This window comes from Mesoplodon densirostris, chromosome 7 (genome assembly GCF_025265405.1).
Source record: "Mesoplodon densirostris isolate mMesDen1 chromosome 7, mMesDen1 primary haplotype, whole genome shotgun sequence".
NCBI classification, from domain to species: domain Eukaryota; kingdom Metazoa; phylum Chordata; class Mammalia; order Artiodactyla; family Ziphiidae; genus Mesoplodon; species Mesoplodon densirostris.
In genome coordinates, this window is record NC_082667.1 from 2,252,054 (window position 1) to 2,279,272 (window position 27,219).

Sequence of the window (27,219 nt, forward strand, 5' to 3'; positions counted from 1 at the left end):
CAGCTGCACTGGGTCTCCAGCGACCGACCCCTCTGTCGTTCTGTGACCCCTGTCCCTGCCCCAGGGGGTCAGGCCTGGGCTGGTTGTGGCCACAAGTGCAGACCCGGGACCGACATCGCGGAAAGAGCAAGCAAGGTGAGGTGGTGTCTCCAACTCCACAGCCACGGGCGCCAGCCCCTTTCCCAGCAGAGGAGACCCAGGCAGACACTGGCCAGGCTTTGCTGGAAGGGGTCAGCAAGGGTCAGGCTCTACCTCTAGGGACATCTGAGGCCAAAGGACCTGGCCGGGCACTGGGTGTGGGAGAGCCTGGGGTGGGGTCCCCAGGAGAAGGGCCCTGCACTGGGCACCATTCGTCACTTCTGCCGCTTTTTCACATTTACTCCCTGAGATCAGGCCGCATCGTTAACACTGCCGTTGGCCGGGTGGCTGTCATGGTGTGGTGGCCACTCACCACTTACCAACTCGGCTGTTTCTCCCTGTGGGTGACCCCTCCAAGAAACCGCCTCCCGGCACCTGCTGGCAAGATCCAGAAAGCAGCAGAGCAGGCAAGACCCCAGGTCCTTCGGGAGAGTGGCGTCAGGCAACGGGGCCCGAGGAGGACCAGCCCTGCCACAGACACCTCGGGGCCAAAGGGAATGGGACGAGGTGGACTTCGATGTGGGAATGGCCACCACCTTCCCTTTCTGGCATTCTCCTTTCTCCGTGTGCACACAAAAATGACCCAGTCAATAAGCATGGGACTTCCCTGGTGGCGCAGTGGTTAAGAATCCACCTGCCAATGCAGGGGACACGGGTTCGAGCCCTGGTCCGGGAAGATCCCACATGCCGCGGAGCAACTAAGCCCGTGCGCCACAACTACTGAGCCCACATGCCACAACTACTGAAGCCCACATGCCTAGAGCCCGTGCTCCGCAACAAGAGAAGCCGGCGCACCACAACGAAGAGCAGCCCCTGCTTGCCGCAAGTAGAGAAAGCTCACGCACAGCAGTGAAGACCCAAAGCAGCCAAAAAAATAAATTAAATTTAAAAAAATAAGATTAAAAAAAACCCGACAAGCATGAAACAAAAGTCTGAGCAATAAGAAAGCACAGTTTCACAGCTTAGTTTTTGTTGCTTTTCTCACAATGATGACAAAATCCAGGTGCAACTTGATCCGGGATTTGACAATGTGGTGTTGACCCCCATCTGTCGCATACCCTTCACGTACTATTTCATTTCCTTCTCACAACCCTGGAAGGTTTCCCTACTTTCCAGAAGAGAGCGCTGAGGCTGGGCAGGGTGACCTCCCTGGGGTCAAGGGGCTGGTGTGGGACAGAGCTGGGCTGGGGGATACAGGCCTTCCTCCGTCACACAGGCTGGCAGGCCCCACGTGTCAGGTGTTCAGTCTGAGTTCTCTCCGCTGCCTGACACCAGGGGCTTCAAAAAGGAGCGGCCGTGGAGTCATCGCCGCCCTCGGTCCAGGCTGCCGGGCTCAGCTGGGCTGCTCTCCCCTGGGGTCCCTGTGTGCAGTCGGGTGGGGGGCGGGCTCTCTCACCTCCAAGCCCTTTGCCCTCGAGTGTCTGGCGGTTGATGCCGGCTTTGGCTGGGACCTCCGCGGGGCTGCCGCACTTACACGTGGCTCTCGTGTTGCCCGGGTTCCTCCCAGTGTGGTGGCTGGCCCTCAAGGGCAAGCGGGCACCCCAAGAGCCAGGCTGTGCTGAGCACCTGCTGTGGGCCGGGTCTGCTCTAGGTGTGGGGACACACAGCTACCTTCTGGTGGAGGAAACCAGACAATGAACAAATAAATACCTATCTTCTAGAGGTGTCAAACGTTGACCCTGGAGAAAAATCCATGTGGGCCGTGGGGACAGAGCCCCGAGTCTATGAGGCACTGCTGTTTAGGTAAGAGGCTCTCAGTAGGCCTCTCCGAGAAGCTGTGGGAACGAGGATCTGCTCCAGACGTTTCCCTGCAGAAGGAGCAGCATGTGCAAAGGCCCTGAGGCTGGAGTGTGTGCTGTGCTCATGGAACAGCAGGAAGAGTGGTTGGTGGGGGTGAGAAGGTGGGGGAGGGGTGGGAGAGCAGGCGGGAGGGAAACTGGGCCGGACCTCAGAGGGAGAGCGATGAGGTGGACCATGTCCACGGCCCCCAGGGAATGCAAGGGCTACACCAGGTCAGAGACTCTCAGAACTGCTTGCAGAGCCTGTTAAAGTGCAGGTCCCGCCCCACTCCTGACTGAAGGGGCTGTGGCCAGGCCTGGGGATGTGCATTGGATGCTCCCAGGACCCTCCCAGGAGCCCCCCGTTTGGCAGCCCCGTGAACCTGAGGCCTGAGACTCCAGGAAGGCCAGGGCAGAGTGGGGGAGGGGCCTGTGTTGGTGACTCTCTGGGGAGCCTGTCGTGAGCCGGGTGGCAAGCTGGGTGCCAAGCACAGAACGGGTCACTCGCCAGGCCTGTGAGCGGTCCTGACAGAATCTGGCCGCAGCCCCCCGCCCGCCCAGCCTGGCTGGCCGCACATTCCAGAAATACCCTGTCCTGCTCCCAGCTCCACAACTCGGAGGCCAGGCCACTGGGGTCCCAATCTGTCTGTCTGGAGCAGCGTCAGGCCGCATTGGCTCCTGGCCTGGTGAGGCCTGGTCCTTTCTCTTCCCGAGACAGAGGCCAGCAGCCCGCCCGGAGGACGGCAGAGGGCCCGTGAGACAGCAGGAGGGACGGACAGGCAGGCAGGTGGCCTGAAGCAGGGGTCAGGACCCAGGGGGTGGGTAAGACCGAAAGGCCAGGGATGGTTGGGCCAGAAGTGCCCAACAGGGATGGGAGAGGACAGCAGAGCCCGGAAAACTCTGGAAAAGTGACCGAGTCACAGGCAGGCCTGAGAGGGGCCAGGGAGAGACCAAGGGGCATCTGTGGGGTGGAGAGACCAGGGCAGGGCCTGCAGCCCTGAGGGACAGGGCACACTGGGCCCAGAGGGCAGCGGGTCAGACCCAGACCATCCAGCGTAGATAGAGGCATACGGGACTGCCAGGGCTGGGACTCAGGGAGCTGGCAGCCAGCTCGGGGCTCATCAGGGGCGACATGACTCAGGTGTCCTCAGAGGGAGGGGCAGGGGCAGCCCAGCCCATCCGGGAGTCCCCACCCCAAGGCGCAGGGCCCAACCCAGGAGATTAAGAGGGGGGAGGGCTGGGGGAGTTGGAGGGCACAGTGGTCCCTCTCCCCAGGGCAGGGCTGCACGTCTCCCCAGCCCAGGCAGGGGCCATGGCCTAGAGTGACCAGCATGGCCAGTGGCTATGAATGAAGCGGGGTAGGGGCCCCACTGGGCCCTCTCTGATCCCTGGCGCCACGGCCTCCCCTCCCCTGCCGGCCTGCAGGCCCGGACCTGCCTCCCCTCCCCTCCCGTCCACTGCTCATCCCAGGTGACTGTCGAGTCCTGCCCTCCCCGGAGGGTGGGCTCCAGCCTCTGCACTTACATACTCCCAGGGACCAGGCGTTCACTACCTCCAGGCCACCCTGACCCTCAAGGTCCTGAGGTTGGAGCCCAAGCCTGAGACGTCCTCCCAGTGTCCCCGGCATGGCAAGGACAGCTCTGTGCAGCCTTGAGGACAGGGTCGCCTCTCTCTGTCCAACTCACTGTGTCCAGCCGGAGGACTTCCCTGTCCTGTCCCCTCCCCAGGACCACCGGTGTCCGAGGGTTCAGAGTTTGCAACCAGGGGATTCCTGTACCTAGAGGGAAGTTTCCCAGGAACAGAGAGGGTGGACATTGCAGGCAGGCATGAGGGGTGTCCAGACCTGACCCCTCAAACCAACCCCTCCAGCGAGGACACTAGTCCCCAGTCCAGGCACCTGCCAAGGGGGACATGGCCGTGCTTGGCTCTCCCCCCAACCCAGCCCTCTGCTCACACAGGCGCCTTGGTGACCCCATGGACACAGCCCAGACCTACTTGCGGTGGTCATGGCCTCTACAGCCCCCACTGACCGGCTCCTGCGTCCCTGTCCTGGGACTTACTTCTAACTAATAGGACGCAGCAGAAGCGACCACATGGCCTCCAAGATTAGGTCACAAAGAGCTCTGGCTCCGTGTCAGGCCTCTCAGTCCCTCACTCTCCCTGAGGGAAAGCAGGCAGGGGCTGCCCCCAGAGAGGCCCTCGGGGCAAGGAACTGACATGCAGCCTGCAGTGCGGGGGCGGGGGTCAGGTCAGGAAGGCCTGGGACCACCAGGGAACAAAGGCAGCGGCGACCTGGGAGTCCTGGCCAGCTAGACCCTCCACCACTGAGGCCTCTCAGGAAACCCCTGGTGGCATAGAAGTCTTGATTTAGCCCAGTTTATGAACAGGGGGTGGGGCTCAGAGAGGCGGGGCTGTCCGACTCCCCTTGCTAAGGTGCACACGCTTGCCTTCTGTGCCCTGCGATGTGGACCCAGGCCACCAGCACAGACTCAGGCCTCACAGTTTGCCCTACAGTCCACTCCTGAGGAGTCTGTGACTGACTGGGTCTGGGATGTCAGAGAAGGCTTCCTGGAGGAGGGGGTCCCAGAAGGCCCAGGTGGGAGGGGAGATGAGATGGTTCTCCAGGTGGGACGTCATCCCGGAGGGCTCCCCAGTCCACCCAGCAAGGACCCTCCTGTGGTGGGAGGTCTCTACCTGCCTCCTAGGGACGGGGACAGAGAGGGAGTCATCAGGCCGGAGGTCCAGGTCCCTTATGCAAACGCTGAGTTGTGACCCCAAGGAAGGGACCAATGCAGCACCTATGGCAGGGGTGGGGCTGCAGGAAACTGCTGACCTGGGCCTGGACAAGGGTGCCCCTGGGCTGGGTGGTGTGTCTGGGGGAGGTCACAGACTGCGGGCCCAGGATGGCGGGGAGCGCGAGGTGGGGAGCAGGCGTGAGATGGGCCACCGGCTGGCAGGGCTCCCCAGGCACCAGCCGCCACCCCACCTGCTCACAGGGAGGGCAGGACCCTGACCCCAGGCCCACTTTCATTTCACAGCCCGGCACCCAGGCACTCTCCCCGGCCCTGCCCTCGAGGGAGCTGTTGGGCAGCAATGGCCAGGATCCGTCTGTCCAGACTTGTCCCTGCAGGACAGTGGGGCCGCCCCAGGAGGACAGGATGGCGGAAGGGCGAGCACATGGCCAGTCGTCCGTAGCTCCAGCAACTCCACCCGGGTGAGAACGGGTCAGCACGGCCACTCTGCAAGCAGACAAGGGAGGGCCGCCCAGCGAAGGGCCTGGATGCCCCTTGGGCCCCAGACAGCCCTATCCACAGGCCCATTGCCTGGCACAGGGTTTTGGCAGAGAGTGTCAGCAGTGCTCCTCCAAAGGTGCCACCCTGGTCACAGCACTGTGGCCATGGCTGGGCTTCCCCTGACCCCTGTGCCCAGGGCCCCGCAGCACAGCTCCAGGGTTCAGCTGTGGCTGGGGGCAAAGGGTGGGGGCGTCCAGGGGCCAGGACAAGTGCCCAGGCAGCCCTGTGAGAGGATGCCCCCAGCATGCACAAGCCTGACCGGGTGATGATTCACTTCATCAAAGGAGTCCTTACTTAGAAAGGACCCGCTCGGTGGGGCCGTGTCTGCTCGTGCTGGAACACAGGCCGAGAGCCAGCCCCGCTCCGAGGGCCTGTCCAGCCACGAGCCAGCAGGCCTCCAGGCAGCCCCTGGGGGTGAACGGGAGTAGGGTTTGCAGGACACACGCCGGGGACACCTGCAGCCCAGCCTGGATGGACGGCAGACCTTGGCGGGCAGGTCGCCGGCCGGGAAGTTTATGGCCACCTTGGGGAGCCCCCAGCCCGGCAGCTGGCCCGGGCCCTGCACCTGTCTCTGTGTTTGCACAAATCCCTTCCCTAATAGACTTAATCACAGAGCTTTGATGACTGTGCCAGGGACCCATGGGGGCCCCCCTGGCTGCGGGGAACAAACACACCATTGTCTCCAGCCCCACCGCCTCCGGCCTGTTAATGGGTAAACGGGGAATGACGGCCCCTGCCTGAGGCTGGGGTGGGGAGCCACTGGGTATGGCCTGGGCGCACCAGCCCCCATCCCACCGGCCGTTGCTGTCTGCACTGGGGCCCCCAGCCGGCAAAGAGTGCATGCTTCTCCCCTGCTCTGGAACCAGCCTCCAGAACCCTGGAGCCGGGATACAGGCCCAGGGGACAGCAAGACGGCCACTCCAACAACCCCACTGTGGGGCTGCAGACCCCACTCACTGCACACCCTGAGGACCAGAGGGAAGAAGGGGACACGTGAGCAAATCTCACGCACTACAGGCGGGAGTGCAAAATGGTGCAAAACGGGGCCGTTCCTCGACCCCCCCAGCAACTTCGCTCCGAGGTACAGGCCCACAAGAATCGAAAGCGTGTCTCAAAGACACACCTGCTCACCTGAGTTCACAGCAGCCAGGCGGGGTAAGCAACCCAGTGTCCCTCTGGGGATGAACAGATAAACACAATGTGGTCCAGCCATGCAAAGCAGTCTCATTCAGCCTTAAAGAGGAAGGAGATTCTGACACACACATCATGGGTGAACCTGAAGGAAACCGGGCACCAAAGACCACAAACACAATTCGGTTTATATGAAACATCCAGAAAGGAAAACTCGCAGACAGAAGGCAGACTGGAGGTTTGGGAGCTGGAATGGGGAGTGAGTGCTTTTGGGTACAATTTCCTCTTGGGGAGATAGAAACATCCCTGAGCAAGACACAGGGGATGGTTGCCCAGCGCTGTCAATGTAACAAATGCTCCTGAATTGTGCCCTTTAAAATAGTTAATCTGGGGACTTCCCTGGCAGTCCAGGGGTTAAGACTCCACGCTTCCAATGCAAGCGGCGCGGGTTCAGTCCCTGGTCAGGGAACCCACGTGCTGCGTGGCGCACCCAAAAAAAAGGAAAAGAAAAAACTTAATTTTATGCGATGTGAATTTCACCTCAATTTTTGAAAGAACAACCCACTGAGACAGATGCACAGACAGCGGGTTCCGGAGCATGGGAAACCCAGAGAGGCTCACGGTGGGAGATGCGGAACGGGAGCCAGGGCAGCCTGGCTCAGACCCCAGCTCTGCCTGTTACTGACCATGACCGTGGGCAGGTGACCTGGCCTCCGTGGGCCTGGATCTCCCTGGCTGGGGCGCTGGGCCTCCCCAGACAGTCGGGAGAATAAGTCAGCTTTTGGGTGACGATGGTGCCCACGCAGAGTTAGCCGCAGCCTCAGGAGAGGCCCTCCCCCGACGCCCTCCCCCCAGCCCTCCCCCCACGCCCTCCCCCGAGTTCCTCGGCTCCTGTTCACTCATCCTCTTCTACTGAAGACCTACTACGTGCCAGCCAGTCCCCGGGAGCCAGGCGTGAGCAGGCGGCACAGAGCTCCCAGTTCTAGGGGAGAGGGCACCGCCCCCCGAGGGTAGAGCTGCCCCATCCCCGGGAGCCAGTCCGGCCCCACTGTCCCCTCCCGGGGCTGGGCTTGGTGCTGGGGTGGTGCTCCTGCCCCACTCCGACCGTGCCTCCAGCTGACCTCACCACCAGTGGGAGCAAAGGTGTTCCTGGCGGGGCCGCCTCACCCCCTGCAGCATCCCCCTGCCTCCCGGCTCCCCTCCCCCGGGGGCCCCACCCTGGACAGGGCCTCACCTGCCTCCTGACTCTTCAGATGCCCCCACAACTGGACCCAAGTCCACGGGATTGTTTTATTTTATTTTTTTTACCTACTAACCTTTTCTTTCTTTACAGCAGTTTTAGGTTTACAGAAAAGCGAGCAAAAAAGCGCAGAGTTCCCATCTCCCGCCCTCATCCCCAAACAGTTTCCCCTGTTATTAGCATTTTGCATCGGTGGATACGTTTGTTACAACTGATGAACCAATAGTGATACATAAAAAAATTTTTATTGCGGTAAAATATACAAAACATAGAATTTACCATCTTAACCATTTTTAAGTGTAAGGGGGCTTTAAGTGCACTCACATTGCTGTGCAACCACCACCTCTATCCGCCTCCAGAAATCTTTCATTGTCCCAAACTGACAATCGGTCCCCACTAAACTCCCCTCCCCCTGCCCCAGCCCCGAGGCCCCACCATCTCCTGTCTGTCTCTGTGAATCTGATTTTTCCAGGGACGTCACGTGAGTGGAATCTTACAGGCGTTGTCCTTCTGAGTCTGGCTTATTTCACTGAGTGTTGTGTCTCCAAGGGTCATCCACGATGTGCCATGTGTCAGAATCTCCTTCCTTTTTGAGGCTGAATAATATTCCACTGTATGGATGGACCACATTTTGTTTATTCACACTAATAAATGATTAAAGGAAGCCCACAGCTGACGTCAGGGTTCATTCCCAGGTTGCACGTTCTATGGGTTTGGACAAACGTATAAGGACTTGTATCCATTTTATCACCTTACGTGGAGTGTTTCACTGCCCTTAAAACTCTCTGTGCTCCCCCTTTCATCCCTCCCCAACCCCTGATCTTTCCCTGTCTGCATAGTTCTACGTTTTCCAGGACGTCGCAGGGTTGGAAACAGTCTGTGCCTCTTCAGGTTGCTGTCACCACTGATGAGCATTTACGTTTCCTGCGTGTCTCTTCCTGAACACGCGGCTCATTTCTTTTGGACACGCCCAGTCCCCTCCCATCAGAAAGACCCCCTGCCCTGAAGGCTGCCCCTAAAACCCCCGCCAACCTCTTCACCACGTTCTGTGGTCTCCCCTCCCCTTCCTCCCACCCGCTCTCAGCCCCTGCAGGTCGGAGTAGCCTCTGCTAACATGCCAGGCCACATGCACCTCCCTGTGGTTAGAGGCCCCAGGGCCTCCCTAGGCTGACTGGGTGACCCACGCCAACCCCAGCCCCTCTCTGTCCTCTGAAGGATGTACCCACTGAGCCACAGGGCCCTGGCACGTGCCGCGCCCCGGCCGAAATACCCTTCTTGAGCGCAACTCCCTTCGGAAGCCTTCCCCAGCCACCCAGCCAGGCCCTGTGCCCCCGGTCCTCACTCATAGTTCACACACGTGCTGGGCACTGCCCGGGCATGGGGGAACGTCAGGAACGAAACAGACCAAGTCCCGGCAACAGTGAGGCCTCCATCCTGGTGCGGAGGAAGCAGAGGACGCACAAGTCAGTAAATATGTGGGTGTTCACCGAGAGAAATTCCATGCAAAAGTAGATGACGGATTCCCAAGGACGGTGTGGGAAGACCCCGAGGACCCTTGTCTGCGGCGGGGAGGGGGGCATCAGGCACATGTTCCCAACAGGTTAGTTTTGAGAAGCATGTTGACCTTCAGGTGGACGGGCCGGGGGGCCAAGGAGCCGTGGTGGGGTGGGTGAACCCTGCTCAGGGAGAAGCCGAAGCTGGAGACGGACGGCGGGCAGTGCTGCCTGCGAGGGGCACGGAAGCGGCAGGACGGGACGTGCACACCAGGGACGGGCACCCACGCAGGAACCCCGGCCCCTCCACCCCAAGAGGCGGGCACTGAAGAGCAGCCTTCCACTCAGTGCCGGGTTGCTTTCCCGATGTCCCTGTCCCGCCGTGGACCCCAAGCCCTGCTCACTGATCCCCGCCATGCCAGCGCAGACGGCAGGTGCTCCATCAATGCTGCGAGGCTGCCAGATGCGGTTGGACTCGGTGGCTCTCTGGATGCCTCCCTGGAGGAGGACGGGGGCAGGGGAGCCTCCCCACATGAAACACTTTGGGGTGGCAGCCACCGTGGTCCCCATTCACCGAGGATGACACCGGGCCTGGGAGGGGCAGGGCCTGGCCCGAGGGTAAGGTGACAGCCAGCTGCGGCTTAGGCCACGTGTCTGTCTGAGTCTGCGCAGCACCTGGCTCAGCTTTGTCAGGACCCCGCCGGGCCAGGCCCGGAGTGGATGGTCCCCGGGGAGCTCTCAGTGGGGAGGGCTCGGGCAGGCAGGGCCTCCCGGCGTGGTGGGGGGGTTGTGAGGTGCCCCTTCGCCCTTCTTTTCTCCCTCCCCACTTCCCTTCAAGCCCCCAATGAGCGGAGGAGGCAGGACACAAACACCCTCACGCCCAGAGTGACCCACTGGGAGACGGAGACCAGGCACCGCCGGTCCCCTGACCGGGCTGCCCGCTTCCAGCTCCCGGGGGCACCGGCACCTGCCGGCACACGCAGGCACACACGGCACGCAGAGACACGTGCCTGGCCCCAGCAGGGGCACACGCACCCGCGCCCGCGCCACACCCGCTGGGACCCACCCTCTGCTCCCGCCGCCCGCCGGCAGTGACAACCACACAGAGCCCAGGCACACATCCTCACCCGCGTCCACCCAGGCCGGCAGGTTCAGACACGTGCCGCGCACTTCAAAGCCCCAGGCAGCCCCTGTGCCGGGAGTCCGGCTTGCCGGGACAGGGAGACCTCGGACGCGCAGACACACACGCCCCTGCCCTCCTGCCTGCCTGGGGCCAGGCCGCCTCGTGCGCTCAGGAGGGGCCCCAGAGGGCCCCAGGCTGCCGGCCCTCCCGCAGGCTCTCCCCGTGCGCTTTGACCCTGGGACTGGGAAAGCCCCGCCCTGCTCCCATCTCCCAGCCACCGCCATTGGCTGCTAGCTGCTCCCAGCCTCCCCTCCAGTGAATTGTTTCCAAGCACAAGATGCCGTGCCCACCCACCAAGGGCAGCCCGGCCAGGCAGGGACCCCCAGGGATAGGAAGGACCGCAGCCTCAATTCCACTCTTGTGCACTTGCGTCTCCCGCGGGAGACCCCTTTGCTTATCTGTTTTCTCAGCCCCTCCCCTTCTCCCAGGGGCGCCCCCTCCCACAAATCCCAAGGAGAATCGCTGGCTCTGCCTCTGGGGTTGGGCCAGAGAGGCGCTGGGAAGCCCACTGTGAATCCAGGGCTCGGCCGTGAGGTCCCGAACGGGCCGTGCGAAGAGGGGGCCTGGAAGGGTGGGCAGGGCGCTTTTGCTGCACCCAACGCTGCCACCTGAGAACCACAGGGAAAGCTGACCCAAGGGCAGGGGAGCAGGCGGCTGGCTCAGATCTACGAATCTGCAGTTTACCGTCGAGTATTAGAGTCCCAGGACCTCCTGGCAGCACCGAGAGGCAGAGGTGGCAGGGCCGAGGCCGGGCCAGGAATGGGTTGTGGGGACTCCAGAGCTCTTGGTCAAGAGTCCGGATGAGGAAGCAAGACGCCGTGAGACCCTCCCACCTGAAACATTTGAACCCAACGCCCCCAGCCTCCTGGGCCTGCAGGGAAGCCCCCTTTGGAAGGTGGAGTCCACATCTTGCTCAAAGACCATGCAGGGACCTAACTGAGGCAGGTGCCTTACAGGGCAATGCCTGCCCTCCTGGGCATCCACCCTACTTCATTGCCTGGCTCCCAGACTTATAGCTAGGGCTGAGCCTCAGCACAACCAGTGGGAAAGGCTGGCCTTGAGAAGGGTGGTGAGGGGTTACACACCCAAGGAGCTGCAGGGCTGGCCAGCGGGGGCCTGGAGGAGGTCGAAGCAGCAGCAGAGTTCCCTGGAGGTGGGAGAACTTGTTTATACAGGGCCCATTTCCTGGGACATGGGATCTGACCCCGTGGCAGGGACCCCGAGTTCACTGCCGTGATGGCCCTCGGAAGCACAGGAAGAGCAGTGGCTCACAGTAAAGGAAGCACAGAGGCCAGAGATGCACAGCAGACCTTGGAGGATGGAAAAAGGCTTGGAAGAGTGGCCACATCCCACACGGGTCTGTGTGTAAGGCCAGGAACCCAGCAGCCATGCTAGGGGCCCCAGCACGCTCTGCTTGCAAAGGAGGCAGGAGGGGCTGGTAGGGGCACCAGCATATCCAGTGCCTCAGCAGTGGTCAACCCCGGGGACGGGGACTGGTGGGCGGGGGGCCTGTCACAGAACTGGGCTCCTGGGCAGCGATGGCTCAGAGAAAATCCCAGAATAGAGCAGGGCAGGAGCAACACATACATGCTAGCAGCAAGGTGGGCACCACCACGTGACGGGCAATGTTATGGGCTGGACGGTGTCCCCCAAACCCACACATTGACGTCCTGATCTCCAGCACCCAGAAGGTGACTATTTGGAGCTGGGCCTTTAAAGAGGTGATGAAGGTAAAATGAGGTCATGAGGGTGGGCCCTAATCCCATAGGACTGGCGTCCTTATGATAAGAGAAGATCAGGACACAGACACACACAGAGGGATGACCCCGTGAGGACACAGGGAGGAGACGGCCGTCTACACACCGAGGAGAGAGGCCTCAGGAGGACCCAGCCCTGCCCACACCTGGGTCACGGATTCCAGCCTCCAGGACTGGGGACAGTGAATGTCTGTTGTTTAAGGTGCCCAGACTGTGGGCCTTTGTTATGGTGCCCTGAGCAAACTCATACAGGCGGCAAAGTTGAAACGGCACCTGGGATCTATAAGGAGGTAAGATGGGTGGGTAGCCACCAGGCCACCACTTACACCCATTAATGGGAGAGGAAGGCCATGTGACCCGGGGTGGAGGTCATCCTCCCCGGGCAGTCATGACCTCAACCACTTCACAGACTGAGCCAGTTCTCTGACCCAGACGTCAGCCTGAGGAGAAGCTGGGTCCCTGTAAGAGGACACACCACACGACCAAGTGCATCCAGGCGTGTGCCCCTCGGTCCCCCTCCCCAGGGACCTACAACCGCTAGGTCAGATTGTTTCCACAAGGACCCGAGGGATCTGGTCTCTGCAGGGCTACCGCAGGCAGCGTCTGCATTCTCACTGATGCTAACACACCAGCCCCAATATAGAAGCAGCACATGGGGTAGATAACAACTGCCCCAACCAGGTCTGTCTTGCATGGGGGCCCTGTGCCCACAGTCCCTTCCTGCTGAATAATCAACATGGACCCACTTGGCAGTGGCAGGCCTGCACATGGCCTCTTGACCATTCGTAGCAGGCAAGAGCTGGTGGAGTCCCCAAACTGTCCCCCCAACCCCCTGCCCCAAAGCCAAGAGGGCCTTCATCCACCTCTGGCCAAGATGGAGAAACGGAACTAGATTTCCCCCTCACATGAAAAAATAAGCCAAAATATTAGCAACATTTGTGAAACGATGGTTTTCAAGACACTGGACACCAGGCAACGAAGGACAGTGATCCACAAGTGATGGAGAACAGACAAAGCGACCCTGCACACTCCCTGCTCACTGCCTTGAGAAAGCGTCCAGGCCACAGCATCCAGGGGGGACCAGGCAGGGCCCTGAGTCTTGAAGATGGAGCTGGGGGTCTGGGGAGACCAAGACAGCTAGGGTTTGCAGGACAGAGAAGGGAGAGCTGCATGGACAAAGAGCCCCAGAGAGCGGCAGAGAGCCCCTCAAATATGCAGCAGAGAACTGACCAGCACAGGCTGGGGAAAGAACCACCCAAGGGGATCAGGGCAACAGGCCCCACTGCCCACTCAGAGTAGGAACAGTGCCAGCACCCACCAGCTGGGCCCGAGAGCCTCGTGATTTGTGGGGCATCAGGTAGAGCAAAGGGTCTTGCCTCCGAGGTGGGGAATAGTTAGCCCCAGAGGGAGCAACGATCCAGACATACCTAACACGTGGTAAAAGCAAGACCCAAAAGGAACAAACCATTCCAAAGTAACAGAACTGCATCCCGGAATAAAGCACAGCAGTCGTAGACGTGCCAAGACACCCAGCATCCAAAAGTGAAACTCACACCAACCTCATGGATGAGAACCTGGGAGGTGTGCAAGGCAGCAGGAAAAGAGGACTCATAGGAAGGCGATGGACCCATCAGCCGGAGCTCTCCAGCTGCTAGAATCAGCAGGCGGGGACGGTGAAGCGGTGATCGCTTATCATGACTGCATCACACAAAGAGCCGAGACATGGAAGCCACACAAACAGGACAAGTGGAACCTCTAGACGTCAACACGACCAGGATGGAGGTAAAAACACACTGGCCGTGATCACTGAAGATGGACCAGGAGAAAACTTTCCAAATGAAAGAGAGAAAAAATGGAAAAGCGTACCAGTGGGACATACCGTATGTGTCATTAGAGTCCCCATAGGAGGGATGGATAGGGAAAGATATTTGGAAAAACAATGGATTTCTGTTTTCAGCTTCAGCACATAAAGAGTTTTTATCCTTCTATAAGAAAAAGCCAAACCAAGTGAAAAATCATTAACTGTTCTCAGATCCATCAAAGACCTGAGGTCACAAGACAAAATGTCTCCCTTGAAGTCAGGAGAGACAGGCAGATCCGGTGAGTCACAGCTGAGATCTGCTTCCCAGGGACAGAGGCCACGAGCCAGAAACAGGCAGAAACACTCACATGGTCATATTGACCAGTTGCCGGAGACTGAGGATGGACGATGGTGTGAGTGAGAGTCTCCTGGGGGACACAGTCTGAGGCCCCTGAACTTCCATGGGACTCCACCAGCTTCTCCTGGGGAGGAGTCCAGAAAGATCCGCCCTTGGCTTTGATGGTGTGGGGCGGGGGGAGGCAGTGAAGAGTAATCACTGAGTAATACATGCAGAGCCTCCTGCACGACAGGCGGGCTCTCCAGGGGAAGGTCTGAAGCAGCCCATCCCACCTGGAAAGGGCATTTCCCCAACACCATACAGGACACTACAAAACACTGATGAACAAAAATTTAAGAGCTAAATAAATGGAGAAGTTGTCTGTACATGGGTTTGAAGACTCCATCTTCATTCTTCCTCAGCTAATATATAGGTTAAATACACTCCTAGCCAAAATCCTAGCAAGATATTTTGTAAGTATCAACAAATTGATTCTAACGTTCATATGGAAAGGCAAAGGACAAAGAATAGCCAGCACAATGCTGAAGGACAAGGTTGAGGAACTCACACCAGCTGGTTTCAAAACTCCTATAAGACTACAGTGATCAGGGTTCCCTGGTGGTGCAGTGGTTAAGAATCTGCCTGCCAATGCAGGGGACACGGGTTCGAGCCCTGGTCTGGGAAGATCCCACATGCCGTGGAGCAACTAAGCCTGTGGGCCACAACTAATGAGCCTGTGCTCTAGAGCTTGTGTGCCACAACTACTGAAGCCTGCATGCCTAAAGCCCGTGCTCCACAACAAGAGAAGCTACCGCAATGAGAAGCCCGCGCACTGCAACAAAGAGTAGCCCCTGCTCGCCGCAACTAGAGAAAGCCTGCGTGCAGCAAAGAAAGACCCAATGCAGCAAGAAAGGAAGAAAGAAAGAAAAAGACTCCAGTGATCAAGACAGCACAGTACGGGTGAAAGAATAAACACATAAATCAATGGGACAGAATAACCAGACCAGAAATAGACCAACGCATACGTAGTAACGGTTCTTTTCCAAAGGAACAAAGGCAACTCATGGAGAAAGAATAGTCATTTCAACAAACGGTGCTGGAACATTTGAATGTCCATATGCAAAAAAAAAAGAACCTAAACACAGACTTTCTACCCTAAAAACATTAATTCCAAACAGATCATAGACCTAAATGTAAGATGCAAAACTATAAAATTTCTTGTAGAAAACATATGAAAGAATCTACATGACCTTGGGTTTGGTGCTGAGTTTTTAAACACAACATGAATAGCACAGTCTATGAAACAAAAAATTGGTAAGTTGGACTTTGTTAAAATTTAAAACTTGCTCTGTGAAAGACACTGTCAAGAGAATGAAAAGTCAAGCCACAGATTGGGAGAAAATATTTTCAGAACACATATCTGATGAAAAACTTGTATCCAAAATTTACAAAGGAACTCTCAAGCATCAACAACAGTAAAACAAACAACCCAATTTAAAATATAAATACCACTTTTCATTCTTCATCAAAGTGAGAGAGATGGCAAATAAGTATATGAAAAGATAGTTAATATCCCTTGTTATTAAGGAATTAAAAACTAGAACAACAATGAGATGTCACTATGTACCTATTAGAATGGCTACCAAAAAAAACAAACAAAAAAAACGGATAACACCAACACGAATGACAAGGTCACAGAGCAACAGGAACTCTCAGTCACTGCTGGTGGGAATGCAAAAGGGCACAAGCACTTTGGAAGACAGTTTGGTGGTTTCTTATAAAGCTAAACATACTCTCACATATGATTCAGTAATCCTACTCCTATGTACCCACACGAATATTTATAGTAGCTTTATTCATAGTCACCAAAAAACTGGAAGCAACCAAGAAGTCCTTCACTAGGTGATGGATAAACAAACTGTGGTTCACCCATACCGTGGAATATTATTCAGTGATAAAAGGAAATGATCTATCAAGCCTCGAAGAGATATGCATATTGCTGAGGGAAAGAAGTCAATTTGAAACGGCTACAGACCATATGATTCCAATACTGTGACATCCTGGAGAAGGCAAAATTATCGAGACAGTGAAAAGGTCAGTGGTTGCCAGGGGTTAATGGGGAAGGAGGGGTGACTAGGCAGAGTACAAAGGGTGTTTAGGGCAGGGAAACGATCATTAATGATATTGCAATGGTGAATAGAAGACATTAAGCATTTATCAAAACTCCTAAGAGTTTACAACACAAAGAGTAAACCATACATATGCAAATTTAAATAATGTTTTAGGTCAAGAGATCCCAGAACGGAATGTTGATTGTGACAAAATGATCTAAATGTATTACAAATGTAAGACACAACCTCACTGAAGGGTACTTCAGAATAAGGTGCCAACCTAAGTAATTTTGGGAATGAGTGGAATTTGTAAGAATAAAGGCATAGACACTGTACATGAACACTGCAGTCTAGTTGATAAAGTTGTTTTTCACAGGGTGATGGGTTACCCATTCTGATACCTCTACACATGTGCAGTGCAACTGAACAATTAAGTGAATGGATGGTGGATGGTGGGAGCCAGGTTTCTCACTGTTGGAGAAGAAACGGATAAGCAAGGAGAGGAGGCTAGAATAATTCACGTGGTCATAGAGTTGGATAAATCATCGTGAATTCATATTTACCTTAACATAATCATATTTACCTTAACATTTACCTTAACATATGGATGGTTACATATAGACACATTTATAGATATGTATGGATGTGCCAGTTAGTCCACACACATATATCTCCTTGCTCTGTCTGCCGAGGGCCTAGAAGTAATGATGCTCTAACAGCAATAAGCACACCCAGCACCAGATCTTGGTTTCTAATATCGTTCTCCAATAAAAGGAATCTTAGAAAGATGGCTGATTCTTGAAATGAGCCAGGAAATATACAGGATGATCCTGGAGCATCTTGTAGTGCCAGAAAGTAAGAAAGTGCTCAAAAGAAGAAATCCAGCCTTGATGGGGATATGTCAAAGGGACACAGGAGCCAATTGAAAGAGCTCCCAATGGCCGAAGCTGGAATAATTTGAGCCAAAAAATTATATAAAGTAATATTGGATTATAGCCCAAATGATAAAATAATTATCTATCGGGCTTCCCTGGTGGCGCAGTGGTTGAGAGTCCACCTGCCGATGCAGGGGACACAGGTTCGTGCCCTGGTCCAGGAAGATCCCACGTGCGGTGGAGCGGCTGGACCCGTGAGGCCATGGCCGCTAAGCCTGCACGTCCAGAGCCTGTGCTCCACAACGGGAGAGGCCACAACAGTGAGAGGCCTGCGTACCAAAAAAAAATAATAATAAATAAAATTATCTACCAGTCCAAACTGATACAAAAAGTGATTGAATAAACAAAAAAATGGGGCTAATAGACAAAGTTTCTTGCAGAAGAATTTCACATAATTTATGTAGCTACTCCATCTCTAAGAAAGTAGGGCATAACCCCCCACTCCTTAGGGTGGGTTGCACACCACAGTGACTTCTTTCAAAGAGTATAATATTGAAAGGGAGAAAAAAATAGTAAATTGACAAACACTATCCCAAGCCAGGTGATCAAGATTAATGTCAACTGTGATGTCATGTTGAGAGCATGTACCCTTGACAGGGTGTGATGGGAAGGGCACCATACCTCTCTGGTCTTTCCCCTCAAAACGCATAACCCCAAATCTCATAACCATGAGAAAACCATCAAACAAAATCCAAATTGAGGAACATTCTAAAAAATACCTGACCAATACTCCTCAAAATTGTCAAGGTCATCAAATGAAAGCAAGGTCTGAGAAACTCACAACCAAAAGAATTCTGAGGAGACATCATGACTCCATGTGATATGGTGACCTGGAAAGGGTCCTGGAAGAGAAAAAGGACATTAGAGGAAAACTGAAAAAAATCTGAGAAAAGTATAGACTTTAGTTAATAAAAATGTATCAAGATTGGTTCATTAATTATGACAAATGTACCATACCAAATGTAAGATGCTAATCATCAGGGAAACTGGATGTGGGATGTACCAGAACTCTCTGACCTGTGTCTGAACTCTCAGTTCACAATATCCTGTAAATCTAAACTGTTCTATAAGTTAAAAGTTTGTTAAAACAATAATAACAGCCCCACATTTCCAAATTTGAGGAGACACATAAACACAAAGATTCAAGAATCATTTTTTTTTCAGAAGCAAATAGGTTTATTCTGTATTCAAAAATCTTAATGAACCCCAGCACAAGAATGACTAAGAAAACTACACCAAAGCAGATCACAATCAAATTTCTCAAAATCATTGTTAAAGAAAAACCTTAAAATATGCCAGAGGAAAAAATGACACATTCTGTATAGAGGAAAGAAGATAAGAGCGACTGGGATTTTTTATCAGAAATAATGTAAGAGATAAGACAATGGAACAGGATTGAAAGAAAAAGACACTGTCCACCTAGAATTCCATATTCAATGAAAATATCTTTCCAAAATAAAAGTGAAATAAAGACATTTTCAGACATACCAAATCTATGAAAAATTAATTTTCAGCAGATTTTCACTACAAAAATGGGTTTTTTAAAAAATTGGAGTATCATTGTCTTACAATGTTTTGTTAGTTTCTGCTGTACAAGGAAGTGAGTCAGCTATATGTAAACATATATCCCCACCCTCTTGGACCTCCCTCACACCCCCACCCCCATCCCACCCATCTAGGTTGTAACAGAGCACTGAGCTGAGCTTCTTGGGCTTTATAGCAGCAGTCCCCAAACTTTATGGCATGAGGGACCAGTTTCATGGAAGACAATTTTTCCACAGATGGCAGCACGGTGGCGGGGGGATGGTTCAGGCAGTAATGTGAGCAATGGGGAGCAATGGGGAGCGGCAGATGAAGCTTTGCTCACTAGCCCACCACTCACCTCCTGCTGTGCAGCCTGGGGGTTGGGGGCCCCTGCTTTATAGCGTGTTCCCACTAGCTATCTATTTCATGCATTGTAGTGTATATATGTCATTCCTAATCTCCCAATTCGTCCCACCCTCTCCTTCCCCACCTGTGTCCACATGTCTGTTCTCTACGTCTGCATCTGTATTCCTGCCCTGCAAATAGGTTCATCTGTACCATTTTTCTAGATTCCACATATATGCACTAATATAGGAAATTTGTTTTTCTCTTTCTGGCTTACTTCACTCTGTATGACAGACTCTAGGTCCATCCACAACTCTACAAATGACCCAATTTCATTCCTTTTTATGGCTGAGTAATATTCCATTATATATATGTACCACATCTTCTTTATCCATTCATCTATCCTTTGACATTTAGGTTGTTTCCATGTCCTGGCTATTGTAAATAATGCTGCAATGAACATTGGGGTACATGTGTCCTTTTGAATTATGGTTTTCTCAGGATATATGCCCAGTAATGGGATTGCTGGGCCATATGGTAGTTCTATTTTTAGTTTTTTAAGGATCCTCCATACTGTTTTCCACAGTGGCTGTATCAATTTACATTCCCACGAACAATGCAAGATGGTTCCCTTTTCTCCACACCCTCTCCAGCATTTATTGTTTGTAGATTTTTTGATGATGGCCGTTCTGACTGGTGTGAGGTGATACCTCACTGTAGTTTTCATTTGCATTTCACTAATAATTAGTGATGTTGAGCATCCTTTCATGTGCCCCTGGGCCATCTGTATGTCCTCCTTGGAGAGATGTCTATTTAGGTCTTCCACTCATTTTTTGATTGGGTTGTTTGTTTTTTTGATATTGAGCTCCATGAGCTGTTTGTATATTTTGGAGATTAATCATTTGTTGCTTCATTTGTAAATATTTTCTCCCATTCTGAGGGTTGTCTTTTCATCTGTTTATGATTTCCTTTGCTGTGCAAAAGCTTTTAAGTTGAATTTTGGCAAAAGCTTTTTCTGCATCTATTGAAAAGTGAAATAAAGACATTTTCAGGGACTTCCCTGGTGGTGCAGTGGTTAAGAATCCACCTGCCAATGCAAGGGCACAGGTTCAAGCCCTGGTCTGGGAAGATCCCACATGCCACAGAGCAACTAAGCCCGTGTGCCACAACTACTGAGCTCATGTGCCACAACTACTGAAGCCCATGTGCCTAGAGCCCATGTTCTGCAACAAGAGAAGCCACCACAATAAGAAGCCCATGCACCACAACAAAGAGTAGCCCTCACTCACCACAACTAGAAAAAGCCCATGCGTGGCAACGAAGGCCCAACACAGCCAAAAATATAAATAAATAAATAAATTTATTTAAAGAAAGACATTTTCAGACATTCAAAAGACATGAAAAATTAATTTCCAGCAGGCATTCACTATAAAAGTGTTAAAGGAAATTCTTCAGACAGAAGAAAAGTGATACCAAGTAGACGTATGGATCTACTCAAAGTAACAACAAGCACAGAAATGGTAACTACATCAGTAAAAACGTACATTTTTTTATTATTTAAATATCTTTAAAATATAGCTGTAGCTGTGATAGATGTACCATAATAATGCAAGATGTTAAGAATGGGGAAACTGAGTGTGGAATACATGGGAACTCTGTACTGACTCTGAAAATTTTCTGAAAATCTAAAACTACTCTAGAATAAAAATTTTATTTAAAATTTGACTAAAATAAAATTAATAACTGTATAGTGTGGGATTTATAGCATGTAAAAGTGAAATGTATGACAATGGTAGTGTAAAGGTGAGGAGGGGGGAAATGGAAATATACTATCGTAAGATTCTTATACTAAACAGGATATGGTCTAATATCACTTGAAGACAGACTGTAATAACATAAATATGTATACAAGACATCCTGAAACAACCACGAAAATAGCAAAACAAATGACTATAGATAATAAGCCAACAAAGAAAATAAATAATATCATGAAAAACAAAGATAAAACAAATAAAAAACAAATTGTAAGGGACTTCCCTGGTGGTCCAGTTGTTAAGAATCTGTGCTTCCACTGCAGGGGGCAAGTGCTCAATCTCTGGTTGGGGAACTAAGATCCCACATGCTGTGTGGTATGGCCAAAAAAAAAAAAAAAAAAGAAAGAAAATTGTAAGATGATTAATTTAAATCCAAGCATATCAACAATGACATTAAATATAAATGGTCTAAATACCCACATTAACAGGTAGTGATTGTTGGAATGAATAAAAAAGCAAGACCCAACTATATGCTGTCTACCCCCAAAATGCACTTTTTTACACATAAAGACACAAATAGGTTATAAGTTAAAAGTTAAAGGATGAAAAAGCACAAGCCAAGCTACCACTAATCAAAGAAAGCTAGGATGGCAATATTAAAGTTAGAGAAGTAATAAGAGTAAAGAATATTATCAGGGATAAAGAAGGTCATTTCATAACAATAAAAGGGTCAGTTCTTCAAGAGGATATAACAATCCTAAATGTTTATGCACCTAATAATAGAGCTTCAAACAAATGAAGCAAAATTGATCAAATTACAAGGAGAAATAGACAAATTCATGTTATGGTAGGAGATTCAATACCCCACTTTCAATAACAGAAATACACAGAAAACTGATAAGATATAAGGGATTTAAACAAAATATTTGACTGACTTGACTTAACTAATAGAACACTCCACCTGATAACAGCAGAATAAGCATTCTTTTTTTAATATTTTTTATTAAAGTATAGTTGATTTACAGTGTTGTGTTACTTTCAGGTGTACAGCAAAGTGATTCAGTTATATATAATATATTATATATATAATATATAATATATATAATATATATATATGCTTTTTCAGATTCTTTTACATTATATGTTATTACAAGATATTGACTCTAGTTCCCTGTGCTATACAGTCAGTCCTTGTTGGTTATCTGTTTTATGTATAGGAGTGGGTACCTGTTCATCCCAAACTCCTAATTCATCCCTCACGCATTCTTTTCAAGTGTACAGAAAGCATTTACCAAGATAGACCACATTATGGCCATAAATCGAGTCTCAATGCATTCAAAAGGATTCAAGTCACACAAAGTATGTTTTCTGACCACAAAGAAAGTTAAATTGGAAATTAAATTAAATCCAAAGTAAGCAGAAAGAAGGAAATGATAAAAATCAGAGTAAATCAATGAAAGAAAAAATCAATAAAACCAAAAGCTGGTTGTTTGAGAAAAATGAAGAAAATTGATAAACTTATAACCATATTAATCAGAGGAAAAAAGAAGAGAACACAAAAATTGGCAATTTCAGGAAGGAAGAGACATTACAGATTCTATAGATATCCAAGGATAATAACAGACTATTATGAACAACTTCATGACAATAAATTTAACAGCTTAGAAGAAATAGACAAATTCCTTGAAAGACATGAACTACCAAAGCTTGTACTAGAAAAAAGTAGATAACCTGAAAATATATCCCTATATATTTTTTAAATCCAATTTGTAGTAAATATTCTATTCTACAAGAAAACTCCAGGCATAGGCGGTTTCACTGGTGAATTCTACCAAACATTTAAAGAAGAAATGATACCAATTCCATACAAACTCTTCCCAAAAATCTAAGAGGAAGAAACATTTCCCAGCTCAGGCTATGAGACTAGCATTACCCTGGTATAATATATTAAAAGGTAATATGTCATGGTCAAACAGGCTCAGGAATGCAAGGTTGATTTAACATTTGGAAATCAATTAATGTCATTTTCCATATTAACACACTAAAAAGGAAAAATATATTATCATCTCTATATATGCTGAAAAAGTATTTAATGACATATTAATACAATATCCATTCCTGATAAAAACTCTCAGCTTCAACACCATCTCAACTACCACCCAGCAAGCTTTTGGTGGAAAATGATAAGCTGATTTTTTAATTCATATGGAAATTTAAAAGATCTATAATAGCCAAAACATCTTTGAAAAAGAACAACAAACTTGGAAGTCTAACACTGTCTGATTTCAAGACTGATTATAAAAGCTACAATAATCAACACAGGGTGGTATTGGCATAAGGATAGAGGAATAAAGCAATGGAACAGATCAGAGAATCAATAAACAGACCCACACATATGAGGACAACTATTTTTGACAAAGGTACAGAGGTGATTAAAAGAGAAAGCATAGTCTTTTCAACAAATGGCACTGGGACAATTGGATATCCAAGTGCAGAAATTTAAAAAAGAAAGAACTTTGACCCATACCTCACACCATCTACAAAAATTAACTCATAATGAATTAGAGACCTAACACAAAACCTAAAACTATGAAACATCTAGGAGAAAATCTTTGTGACCTTGGGTTAGGCACCAAAAGAATATGTTTTGGTGTTGGTCCCCAAAAGCAACTTCATAAAAGAAAAAAAATGGATAAATTGGATTTCATAAAAAATTTAAACTTCTGCTCTTTGAAAGGAGGTATTAAGAGAATTAAAATACAAACCGCAGACTGACAGAAAAACTTGTAAATCATATTCTGACAAAAGACTTGTATTCAGAATATACAAAGAACTCTCAAAAATCAGTAATAAGAAAACAAAGAACCCTGTAAAACTGGACAAAGAATTGAAAAAAACACTTGACTAAAAAGATGGTAAGTAAGCCCAGGAAAACATGCTCAACATAATTAGTCATTAGAAAAACACAAATTAAAATTATTAGCTACAACCACACAGCTATTAGAATGGCTAAAATGTTTAAAAACTGATTATATCAAGTTTTCGTGAGAATATTAGAAAGTAGATTCTCACACAGTACGTGTGGGAATGGAAAATGGTACAAACACTTTGGAAAACAGTTGGGCTGTTTCTTAAAAGATTAAACAGACACCTACCATATGACACGGGCATTCCACTCATAGGTATTTATTCAAGAGAAATGAAAGTATCCACACAAAGACTTGTACATGAATGTGAACATTTACAGCATTGTTTGTAGCCCAAACTGAAACAACCCAAATGATCTTTAACAAGCAAATGTCTAAACAAAATATCCATTCATATTAATCATCAGTAAAAATGCATGACCTATGGATACATGGAACAATACTGACGAATCTCAAAGTAAGTATGCAGAGTGAAAGAAGCCTGACGAAAGAATACACACTGCAGGATTCCATGGACATAAAACTCTAGAAAATGAAAACTTACCTACAGTGACAGAAAGCAGATCAGCGGTCACGAGGGTGTGGAGAAAAAGGAACCCTTGTACACAGTTGGTGTGAATGTAAATTGGTGCAGCCACTATGGAGAACAGTATGGAGGATCCTCAAAAAACTAAAAATAGAACTACCATATGATCCTGCAATCCCACTCCTGGGCATATATCCAAAAAAAAAAAAAAGAAAAGAAAAGAAAACACAAATTCGAAAAGATACATGCACCCCAATGTTCATAGCAGCAGTATTTACAATAGCCAAGATATGGAAACAACCTAAGTGTCTCTCAACAGTTGAATGGCTAAAGAAGATGTGATATATATATCACATCTTCTTTAGCCATTCATCTGTTGATATATATATACATACACAATAGAATACTACTCAGCCATCTAAAAAATGAAATTTTGCCATTTGCAGCAACATGGATGGACTTGGAGGGCATTATGCTAAGTGAAATAAGTCAGACAGAAAAAGACAAATACTGTATGACATCACTTATATGTGGAAGCTATAAAATACAGCAAACTAGTGAATATAACAAAAAAGAAGCAGACTCACAGATATACAGAACAAACTAGTGGTTACCAGAGGGGAGAGGGAAGTGGGGAGGGGAAATATAGGGGCAGGAGATTAAGAGGTACAAACTATTATATATAAAAGAAACTACAAGGATATATTGTATAACACAGGGAATAAAGGTAATGTTTTATAACTACAAATGGAGTATAACCTTTAAAAATTGTGAATCAGTATATGGTACACCTGTAAGTTATATAATATTGTACATCAACTATACTTCAATTTTTAAAAATTAGAAAAAAAAAGAAAGCAGATCAGTATTATCTAAGGTCTGCAGAAAGGGGCAAGAGAAAAGGGATACAAAAGGCATAAAGAAACTTTAGGGGTGATGAATACAGGCACTCTTTTGATTGTGGAGATGGTTTCACTGTTATACACGTAGGTCAAGCCTTATCAGACTGCACTCTTTAACTATGTGCAGTCTATTATATTTCAATCATGTTGCAATAAAGCTATAAAAGGTATAATTTCCCAGGGGAAATGGCAGAGACTGATGACAGCTTCAAAGACTTAACACCAAGGTAGCGCTCCCCATCATATCTCTGCTCATATCACCACTCCGGCTTCTCCAGTGACTGGCTGAATTGTGGTGGATGCCTGTGGACACCACAAACTTAACCAAGTAGGGAGCAGCTCCAAGCGCAGATGTGGTGGGCCCTCACCAGATTAGATTAACAGAGCCTCGGGTGTGTGGCATGTAGGTGTTGTCCAATTCTTTTCAATTCCCATCAGGAGTCTCAGGAGGAGTTTGCATTCACATGGAATGGGCAACAGCATATATTCATGGTCTTACCCCAGGAATATGTTAAGTCCCCTGCTCTCTGTCACAATATGGTCCAAAGGGAAAAGGACTTCTGTACATTCCATAGATAATCACTCTAGTTTTCTATATGGAGGACATTGTGTTAGTTGGATATGATGAGCAAGAAGGGGCAAGTACTCTGGATGCTCCAAGTAAGACATGTGAACCCTACAAGATGGGAGATACACTCTATAAAGATTTAGGGATCTAATACTTTGCATAATCTTTACCATAAAATCTGGCAAGTTCCATGGTGCCGGGGGCCCCTGCAATAGAGAAAGATACCATACATACAGAGCCATAGGAGAGACACAGCACAGACCCCTAGGGTTCTGGAGCATGTCATGCAGAGAACCATACCATTTAGAAGGGAGCCCCTGGCAGAGACACAGTGCCTGACCACAGATATCAAGTAACGTCATGGTTATAAACGCCCATTATGAGCTGGCTTCTGTTGGACCCACCAAGTTGTAAGATGAGGCCAGCCCAGCAGTGATACATCAGGAAATGAAGAGCTATGTCTGGGATTGGGTCCAAGCAGAGGGCATAAGAAAGTCACATAAACAAGGAGCCCAACCCCCATGCCATCCACCAGTGTTGCATTCAGGTCACAACCCCAGTCTTCTGGGAAGGTCTCTCAAGATCAGGTGATGGGGGAGGGAAAGCCAGAGCATGGTTCCTTGACAGCTTAGCAAGGTGTATTAGGCGAAGCCCACGTGGGCTGCTTGTGCTCTGCTGCCCTCCCAGGGGCGGTGATGGTTGTGGACTAAAGGGCAGCTTTTGGGGGAAACCTTCCCAGTGGGCAAAGCTTCGAGTGCTGTACCTGGTCATCCATTCTGAGTGGAGAGAGAACCAAATTTGTGATGCCATATCCAGCAGTTTAGGCTGTTGGTCCAAAGGTTCTGGTTCCTGGGTGGGGGGACGGGTGGAATGCCTCTACCAGGCGACACTATTAAACCTAGAGGAAGAGCTGTCACCTGGCCATGGGGGCTCCTGGGCCAGCAAACCTGCAGGGGTGATGACGCTGAGCATCACAATGAGGTAGGGTGCTGTTAGACCATGGGTGTAGGAAGGAGTATTTCTGGGGCTCAGGGGATCCCCTGGGGCATTCTTGGAGCCCTCATACCCACTCTTTACTGCAAATGCCCAAGTCCCCCAGCCCAGCATGATAAGTCACGGCAGCTATGGATAACCAAGGAGGCAGGCCACCTAGAACAGGTGACAGCAGAGGGAAATGATGGTATGGTTGGGATAGGGTGTTCCAAGGAGAATCAGAAACCTGACCCCCCCACCCCCCCACCCCCACTGCTGGCCCGATTGACCACCAGCCTGTCAGTAAGGCCCCATACGTCAGACTCAATATCCCAGTCTGCCTGCACTTCCAGGGATGGGCCTTGGGGGCTACGGGCCCCAGCTGGCATCAGAGCCTCCCAGGAACAGGCATAAGAGGTGACCCCAGGAGAAGGCCAGGCTGGGGAGCATCCAAGAAGCAGTAGAAACTCCATACTCCCAGACCACCCCAAGTGTCCCACTTAG